This window comes from Tachypleus tridentatus, chromosome 6 (genome assembly GCF_004210375.1).
Source record: "Tachypleus tridentatus isolate NWPU-2018 chromosome 6, ASM421037v1, whole genome shotgun sequence".
Lineage (NCBI taxonomy): Eukaryota > Metazoa > Arthropoda > Merostomata > Xiphosura > Limulidae > Tachypleus > Tachypleus tridentatus.
The window spans coordinates 21,178,325-21,188,398 of record NC_134830.1 but is presented as its reverse complement, the minus strand read 5'-3'; the positions used below and the strand labels follow the sequence as shown (position 1 = coordinate 21,188,398).

The window sequence follows — 10,074 nt, the reverse complement described above, 5'->3', positions numbered from 1 at the left end:
TGTAAAGAACAGGAAATAAAAATGTCATCCTTAAATTAAGTTCACAGGTTAAAAAGTTAGCTGAGTTGCGTAAATAACGATCATATTGTTAAGTAGTCTGTTTGTTTATTGTAGATAAAGACCAAATTGAGCTTTTGTCCATCACGTGGAATGTAACCCCGAGTTTCAGCGTTGTAAGTCCTTAAACTTCCCGTTTTTCTACCTTGGATCTGTTGAGTATTATCGAATATTTCTATAGAATATTAAATCTAAAGATATGACTCTACATATTCACCTCTTTTCTCTACAATTTTGTGAATGTTACATGAACATAATTATTATCAAAATATTTCGTAAAAAAATAACATTTGTTATATTTCAATTATTTGTTTTTATAGTTGCGTTCATGCCAGGAGTATTTTTAGTAGTCTCAACTAAACACAGGAGGACTGTTTAATGCCCGCGCATTTTGTTCAAAACCTTCGTATACACGCTGTGTTTTGTTTTCAGGTTGTCGAAAGGCGTTTGGAAGTTAAATTATTTTCAATAAAGGAAGAACTGGTAGGTTATAAGGTTTCATTTTTTTTGTAGTTTACTATTAATGCAAATACGATTAAATCATTCGAAACTCAAATATCGTTTTCGTGTCTAATAATAATTTAACATTCAAGCTGTTTCCACCAACTGTTTCTCAAAGTGTCTTTTCACGAAATGGTTTTAAAATGAGAAAAAAAAAACAATAAACAAAAACCTTGTTATCCATAGAAGAAACATTACCTTTTTATGTTTTGTTTGTGTTTGCTGTGAAGGTAACAACAACAGAGCTTTTACTAACTTTATGTAGTTTTATTTCTTAAACAATAAAAAATCCAAACAGACTGTCTTCGTAACGTTCACTGTCGGCTATATAAAAGTTTTAGCGAAAAATTCAAACAGTGAAAGTAATTCCATAGCGTCGGGGTATAAGTTTCCCATTTAATGTTTTATCCGTCACATAGAAATTATGGAAAAATGCGGAAGACGCGGACTTGATATTTATAAAACGTGAATTTTTAATGTTTCTTTTTGATAAAATGCTATGCTTTCTTTATGGTTTTATTAAGATAAAAACAAATGTAAGTGTCAAGTTTCTTGATGGGACAGCGGTAGGTCTACAACTCTCAACTGTTTGATTCCACTTGGTGGATACAAAAGATATCCTGATGTGGCTTTGAACAACAACCACAAAAAATACGAGCACACACCCAATTGTAATATTTTTGGTCACAATATCTAAACAGGGATGCTTCAAAGAGTTTATGTGTATGCTTAATCTTTCAATAATAAGTTATATTTCTATGTTATACACATTGAGTACGTCATGTAACAACGATTTTGAGTTTGCAAAGCAATAAATCATGTGACCACAGCCGATAAAAAGTCGTAATGGAATAGAATGTACTGGATGTGAATTTGACATGATTCACCTACCCACGTGACGCCACCCAGAAACTAATCACTTTTAGAGAGTGTGTAACAGTATTCATGCTCTCATAAATACAATACCCTACAATCCGAGTGGTTTTGAAAGTTCGACCTTTCTTCATCAGGGTCAATATTTAGAATTTAAATGGAAAACAAAGGACATGGATCAAGTACGACAACAGGACCATCGAGAGAGAAATATTAAAAAAAGTCATACCTTAGTCATGATAAGTTAAATGTGGCGTCTTATAACTGGTTGGAATTCGTCGACACTGATATTTGAGGCAAAGACCATTCAGGTATCCAGTCATTCTTCCCGTTTAACTGTTGCATACCTGAAGTACCTGGAGAATAAAACGTGTATTTATGGTGTTCAAGCCGCCGAGACGCAGTACTTATGAACTTCATTTTGATCAGAATGTTGAAACAGCTGTTACGAAACCACCATTTTCGTACAATATATATGGATTATTAAAGGTTAAAAGGGAGGAGTGGTGTGCTTTGAACATGATCGATTTACGAAGAAGGATTTTGTAATGGAAACTACGCTAGAGGGGTACTTGTTACGTTGCACGGTTGTTAAATGAAGCATGACACGAGCAAACGTGGCAACATGGACTGCAACGAATTAGCATACAAAATCGTTTTAACATAACCTACTAAACCAACTAGGGCTCGGCATGGCCAGGTGGTTAAAGCACTCGACTCGTAATTCGAGGGTCGTTGTTTCGAATCCCCTCGCACCAAACATGCTCGCTCTTTCAGCTGTGGGACCGTTAAATGTGACGGTCAATTACATTATTCGTTAGTAAAAGAGTAGCTCAAGAGCTAGCGATGGGTGGTGATGACTAGCTGCCTTCCCTGTAGTCTTACACTGCTAAATTAGGGACAGCTAGCGCAGATAGCCCTCGTGTAGCTTTTGCGCGAAATTCAAAACAAAGAGACAACTATACAGTAACGAAATATACTAAAACATGTCGAATAGTACTGCAATACTTTTATGGTAACAAATGTCACAATGTTTTTTTTTTGTAATAGAAATTTCTGAGTGGATCGAACCTCCATTGTTATTCAATTTTGATGATGGATTTTTTACATAGTTATGAGAAAGTCAGCCTTTACTTATTGACGAAAGTGATGCGAAAAAGTGTAAATGACTGATAAGTACTACTATTATTTTAACTTGAAATTTTAAAAGCACTTTTCTTATAAAACGCCTACTTTCTCGAAGATTAGACGTTTTCACCAAAAAATCACATTGTTTTGAACTGACGTGCTTAATTCCCATAAAATGGATGTACAATATTTATGTACTGATATTTATCATGACGTATGAAAGTTACAGTAGTCCTAACACGAAATCTTCACTTGTTTCGGAACATAGTTCACACTAAATCCTTGAAACATTTTCTTCCCTATGAATAAACAAAGTTTCTTTGTTTGATAATTTTGAGCAAAGCTACACAAAAGGCTATTAGTTAGTTAGTTAGTTATCACCATTAGATTCCATCTAGGAACATAGGGCCGCAATCTCTTGCGGATTCTTCAACAAGTATTTAAGTGAGTAGGTTGTTAGCCCACTGCACCGAGCCGTCCCTAATTTAGCAGTGTAAGACTAAAGGGAAGGCAGCTAGTCATCACCACCCACCGCCAACTCTTGGGCTACTCTTTTACCAACGAATAGTGGGATTGGCCGTAACGTTATAACGTCCCCACGGCTGGGAGGGCGAGCATGTTTGGCGCGACGCGGGCGCGAACCCGCGACCCTCGGATTACGAGTCGCACGCCTTACGCGCTTGGCCATGCCAGGCCTCAAAAGGCTATTCTCACCCTAAATTTGAACTGACATTTGGTCAACATAACTCACCGCAAAATTGTGGAATATTTTTGTCTGATAGAACAGTAGTATTTGATAGTCAATATTTTAACACATGCCTTTCCACAAGAGCGAAGCACATTTGTTCAGACACAACGAGACACGAGTAACGTGTTACAGTATTACAATGGTTCAATTAATTTGTTTACCTCTTAAATTTAACATATCTCTTTAATGATATTTAGTTGTTCAAGTGACAGGGTATATTTGTGTGTTTATATCTTCTGTTAACGTGGATCTCTTTAATGAAGCTTATATTGATATTTAGTTATTCTAGTGACAGGGCTTATTTGTGTGTTTATATCTTCTGTTAACGTGTATCTCTTTAATGAAGCTTATATTGATATTTAGTTGTTCTAGTGACAGGGCTTATTTGTGTATTTATATTTTCTGTTAACATGTATCTCTTTAATGAAGCTTATATTGATATTTAGCTGTTCTGGTGACAGGGCTTATTTGTGTGTTTATGTCTTCTGTTAACGTGTATCTCTTTAATGAAGCTTATATTGATATTTAGTTGTTCTGGTGACAGGGTTTATTTGTGTGTTTATGTCTTCTCTTAACATGTATCTCTTTAATGAAGCTTATATTGATATTTAGTTGTTCTGGTGACAGGGTTTATTTGTGTGTATGTCTTCTGTTAACGTGGATCTCTTTAATGAAGCTTATATTGATATTTAGTTGTTCTGGTGACAGGGCTTATTTGTGTGTTTATGTCTTCTGTTAACGTGTATCTCTTTAATGAAGCTTATATTGATATTTAGTTGTTCTGGTGACAGGGTTTATTTGTGTGTATGTCTTCTGTTAACGTGGATCTCTTTAATGAAGCTTATATAGATATTTAGTTGTTTTAGTGATGGAGTTTTGAGTCTTTAAATCTGATGTATGGAAACAAAGAATTAACAAGGTATTTAATAAATATAAGACAAGCTTTCAAACGTTCTGTTTTATGACTAGCCTTTTTTTTTGTATTTGTTTGAGTGTAGTTGAGGATATTTTAATGGTTATTTCTTCTCTGAAACCCATGTAAGCAAGATGAGAACATTGTGTAAGCCTTCGTGATATAGCTTAGACGTAGGTCAGACCGTTACAGTTGAGTGCCCCAGACTGTATTTAAGGAGCATATAATGTATGGTTTGATTGATAGCTTGTCGCAGTTGGAAAATTGGCACGATTTTAGGATATGTTGTCACATTTAAAAGGTTGGTATGATTTGATGGATACATTGTTACCGTTAACAGAATGGCATGGCTTGAGGGAAATGTTGTGACAACTAGTAGTTTGGTATAGCTGTGTGGATATGTTAATACGGATAACAGATTGATATGATTTGATGGATATGCTGTCACAGTTAACAGCTTAGTATGGCTTGAGGGATATGTTCTCACATCTAGCAGGTTTGTATGATTTAATGGATATGTTTTTATAGCTCGCTGATTGGTTTTTCGGGAATATGTGTTCTGAGTTTTGTTTGTAAGTAAACCCAAAACTACACAACTGGCCATATGTGCTCTTTCCATCACGGTTATCGGAACCTAGTTTCTAGAGTACAAGCCCTCAGATATACCGCTTTGTCAATAGGGGCTCGCTTTTGTTTGTTTGTTTGGAATTTCGCACAAAGCTACACGATGGGCTATCTGTGCTAGCCGTCCCTAATTTAGCAGTGTAAGACTAGAGGGAAGGCAGCTAGTCATCACCACCCACCGCCAACTCTTGGGCTACTCTTTTACCAACGAAAAGTGGGATTGACCGTCACATTATACGCCCCCACGGCTGGGAGGGCGAGCATGTTTAGCGCGACGCGGGCACGAACCCGCGACCCTCGGATTACGAGTCGCACGCCTTACGCGCTTGGCCATGCCGGGCCATAGGGGGCTCGTAAATATGTATGTTCAGAAGTGAAATTAAACTAGAACTAAAGGAGGCTGATAAAATAGTGAGTATAGCTGTCCTACTGCATGGAGTGGAAAGGTACTGGACCTTGTCTTCTAAAACAAAACGAATATTGCAAGTATTTGAAATTTCATAGTATAGACGATTAATGAAAATCAGCTGGTTTGATTGAAAATAGTACTGATGTGACATTGGAAACTACACAATTGTTGGATATATGTTAGAAACGGAAGATGTTCTTATGTTTAATTAGATCTGAGAGAAGATCTATGGAGGTTGGTAATGGATAAGTTGAAGGAAGAGCGAGAGACAGGCAGATTAGAGATCTAGAACTTGAATGAGGAAAGTTGGTGCAAAGAGCGAAAAATAGAAAATGATGAAGAAACCATAGTCTCGTGATTGAGGATGACGTCATGCTCGATTGATTCCCTGATCTATTGTCAGCGTTGGGAGATATCTCTATTTCGTGTTGCAGAATGCTAACAGGAAGCCACTAGGACATCACTGAATTCATTTCAGTTTCGGAAAAGATAGAGAGAAAAAATTAATAGATTTAAAAGTAACGATAAAAAGGATATAAGTTTAATTTGGCTTTTGTTAAGAGCTACACAATTTTTACTTGTGTAGAGCGGAAAAGTGATCGCGAATGTACCAGTTCTACGCCGCGCCAGTACAAAATTATTGAAAACTCCAGGTACCAGAACGTTCTACAAAGTCGTGAGAAGATAGGAGACACGGTACGTGAAAGAGTGGCAGAAGCGAATGTTCACTCTGGTACGTAGTTAGGTGTTTGAATGTCTATACATAAGTTATGTTAAATTTGGATTTTATATCTGTTATAGTTTTTTATGTTTGGTTTATACTTTTGTTTATTTTGGCAAGCATTTAATTATTAGGTGTGAAACATTACCTTAAGAAAAACGTTTAGTTTAACGTAGAATATACTGTCATATTCAGGTTTTGTAATTAAGTTAACGAACTAGTATTTTCACCAGCTAACATGATTGATTAATTTATTGTTTTGAATTTCGTGCAAAACTACTCAAGAGCTATCTGTGCTAGCTGTCTCTAATTTAGCAGTGTAAGACTAGAGGGAACGCAGCTAGTCACCACCGCCCACCGCCAACTCTTGGGCTACTCTTTTACCAACGAATAGTAGGGTTGAAAGTCACATTATAACGCCTCCCACGGCTGAAAGGGCGAGCATGTTTGGTGTGACAGGGATTCTAACCCGCGACCCTCAGATTACGAGTCGAACGTCTTAACCCACCTGGTCTGCCAGCTAACAGTATTCAGTGACAAACATTCACCTCCGCCTACCCCATTAACACGTCTCATCGACTGACTATAAATAGCACACGTGACATGGCTCTGCGTGTTCCCCCTTTTCACATTTGGTTGCTTCCAATCTCCCATGATACCCTTCACGCAGGTTTTACTGCTTTACTTCCCTCAGGTTTGAGCACAGTCCAATAGAAGAAGTTACCTGGCTATCGTTTCTTTGCTTATCTACTGCCTGTGAGACGGAACAAGAAATGCTTCACATAAAACTGTCGGGTCCTTCCAACTTCAGCAAGTTACCACTTAATGTCTGGTGACATGTGGTTCAGTTTCCACACTTGACGTGTTCACTTCTCGTGAATCTAATAAACTGTTCATCGTTGATACGGAGCAGTGGATAAACTGAAATATCAGAGATGAGCCACTCAAACAACGTCTTACGAAAGTAGTTATGAGAAGTTACTCCAGTAAAACTACCATCAACGTATGAGTTTCAACCCACCCGATACAGCAAGGAAACTTTGTTTAAAGACTTTTAACAAGGTAAAAATGTTTCTTTGTCAACAGCTTGTAGCCTTAGCAGAAAAATACAAACGTGCAGGTTTTTAATTGGTTTCAAATAATGTCGGTCTGGGCATAATGACAAAACGAATAGTAACAATATAATTATTCTGTATAAAAGGTTAAACATCAGTTGACCTACTCCAAAATAATTTCATTCCTGATACTGTACATTTAGTTTAAGAAACTGCTTTTTAACATGTAGTAACTGGTAAAACTAGTGCTTTATGACGTGTAGTAACTGGTAAAACTAGTGCTTTATGACGTGTAGTAACTGGTAAAACTAGTGCTTTATGACGTGTAGTAACTGGTAAAACTAGTGCTTTATGACGTGTAGTAACTGGTAAAACTAGTGCTTTATAACATGTAGTAACTGGTAAAACTAGTGCTTTATGACGTGTAGTAACTGGTAAAACTAGTGCTTTATGACGTGTAGTAACTGGTAAAACTAGTGCTTTATGACGTGTAGTAACTGGTAAAACTAGTGCTTTATGACGTGTAGTAACTGGTAAAACTAGTGCTTTATAACATGTAGTAACTGGTAAAACTAGTGCTTTATAACATGTAGTAACTGGTAAAACAAGTGCTTTATGACGTGTAGTAACTGGTAAAACTAGTGCTTTATGACGTGTAGTAACTGGTAAAACTAGTGCTTTATGACGTGTAGTAACTGGTAAAACTAGTGCTTTATAACATGTAGTAACTGGTAAAACTAGTGCTTTATAACATGTAGTAACTGGTAAAACTAGTGCTTTATAACATGTAGTAACTGGTAAAACTAGTGCTTTATAACATGTAGTAACTGGTAAAACTAGTGCTTTATAACATGTAGTAACTGGTAAAACTAGTGCTTTATAACATGTAGTAACTGGTAAAACTAGTGCTTTATAACATGTAGTAACTGGTAAAACTAGTGCTTTATGACGTGTAGTAACTGGTAAAACTAGTGCTTTATAACATGTAGTAACTGGTAAAACTAGTGCTTTATGACGTGTAGTAACTGGTAAAACTAGTGCTTTATAACATGTAGTAACTGGTAAAACTAGTGCTTTATAACATGTAGTAACTGGTAAAACTAGTGCTTTATAACATGTAGTAACTGGTAAAACTAGTGCTTTATAACATGTAGTAACTGGTAAAACTAGTGCTTTATGACGTGTAGTAACTGGTAAAACTAGTGCTTTATAACATGTAGTAACTGGTAAAACTAGTGCTTTATGACGTGTAGTAACTGGTAAAACTAGTGCTTTATGACGTGTAGTAACTGGTAAAACTAGTGCTTTATGACGTGTAGTAACTGGTAAAACTAGTGCTTTATGACGTGTAGTAACTGGTAAAACTAGTGCTTTATGACGTGTAGTAACTGGTAAAACTAGTGCTTTATGACGTGTAGTAACTGGTAAAACTAGTGCTTTATAACATGTAGTAACTGGTAAAACTAGTGCTTTATAACATGTAGTAACTGGTAAAACTAGTGCTTTATAACATGTAGTAACTGGTAAAACTAGTGCTTTATAACATGTAGTAACTGGTAAAACTAGTGCTTTATAACATGTAGTAACTGGTAAAACTAGTGCTTTATGACGTGTAGTAACTGGTAAAACTAGTGCTTTATAACATGTAGTAACTGGTAAAACTAGTGCTTTATGACGTGTAGTAACTGGTAAAACTAGTGCTTTATAACATGTAGTAACTGGTAAAACTAGTGCTTTATAACATGTAGTAACTGGTAAAACTAGTGCTTTATAACATGTAGTAACTGGTAAAACTAGTGCTTTATGACGTGTAGTAACTGGTAAAACTAGTGCTTTATAACATGTAGTAACTGGTAAAACTAGTGCTTTATGACGTGTAGTAACTGGTAAAACTAGTGCTTTATGACGTGTAGTAACTGGTAAAACTAGTGCTTTATGACGTGTAGTAACTGGTAAAACTAGTGCTTTATGACGTGTAGTAACTGGTAAAACTAGTGCTTTATGACATGTAGTAACTGGTAAAACTAGTGCTTTATGACGTAGTAACTGGTAAAACTAGTGCTTTATGACGTGTAGTAACTGGTAAAACTAGTGCTTTATAACATGTAGTAACTGGTAAAACTAGTGCTTTATGACGTGTAGTAACTGGTAAAACTAGTGCTTTATAACATGTAGTAACTGGTAAAACTAGTGCTTTATGACGTGTAGTAACTGGTAAAACTAGTGCTTTATAACATGTAGTAACTGGTAAAACTAGTGCTTTATGACGTGTAGTAACTGGTAAAACTAGTGCTTTATGACGTGTAGTAACTGGTAAAACTAGTGCTTTATGACGTGTAGTAACTGGTAAAACTAGTGCTTTATGACGTGTAGTAACTGGTAAAACTAGTGCTTTATAACATGTAGTAACTGGTAAAACTAGTGCTTTATGACGTGTAGTAACTGGTAAAACTAGTGCTTTATGACGTGTAGTAACTGGTAAAACTAGTGCTTTATGACGTGTAGTAACTGGTAAAACTAACATTTTCCGGACCTAGACGGTTACTTTTAATAAATTATTGTTATTCTATAAGAAGTCTTCACATATTAATAGAATTGTTTTATTAAACTTCGTAAGCATTAGTAGACTTTAGAGCAACCTTACTAGGTCCAATGTATTAACCCTTGTGCATTACCGTTATCATGGAAATAACTTTATGACATTGTTAGAATCATAAAAGTATATTTTATGTATATTTACACGTTGATAGAACTACAGTAATAATCTTTGTAAGCTGCTAAAAGCAGAGTAACAGTATTGTAAACTGCTTAAACTATAGCATTACTCTTTATAAACTGCTAGAACCTTAGTAACATTGCTAAAACGGTAATAATAGTCTCAGTACATTGCTAGCACCATACCTTTACATGCTATGACCGTGACAGTAATCTTTGTAAAGTTCTTGAATCACAGTAGTAGTGATAGAACAATGGTAATAACTTTCGTTTATTTCTGGAACCATAAGGTGTGTGTGTGTTTTTCTTATAACAAAGCCACATCGGGCT

The 10,074-nt window shown here is 35.9% G+C and overlaps 1 protein-coding gene across 1 annotated transcript in view; it reads left to right on the top strand.

The window, feature by feature from the left end:
• Positions 1-6,657: 6,657 nt before the first annotated feature.
• The window catches only part of LOC143252072 (sodium/calcium exchanger 3-like), a 99,428-nt gene continuing 96,011 nt past the window's right edge, over positions 6,658-10,074 (top strand). The window contains exon 1 of the mRNA XM_076503678.1: positions 6,658-7,036. The gene's annotated coding sequence lies outside the window, so the exon portion shown is untranslated. The remainder of the gene's footprint in view (positions 7,037-10,074) is intronic.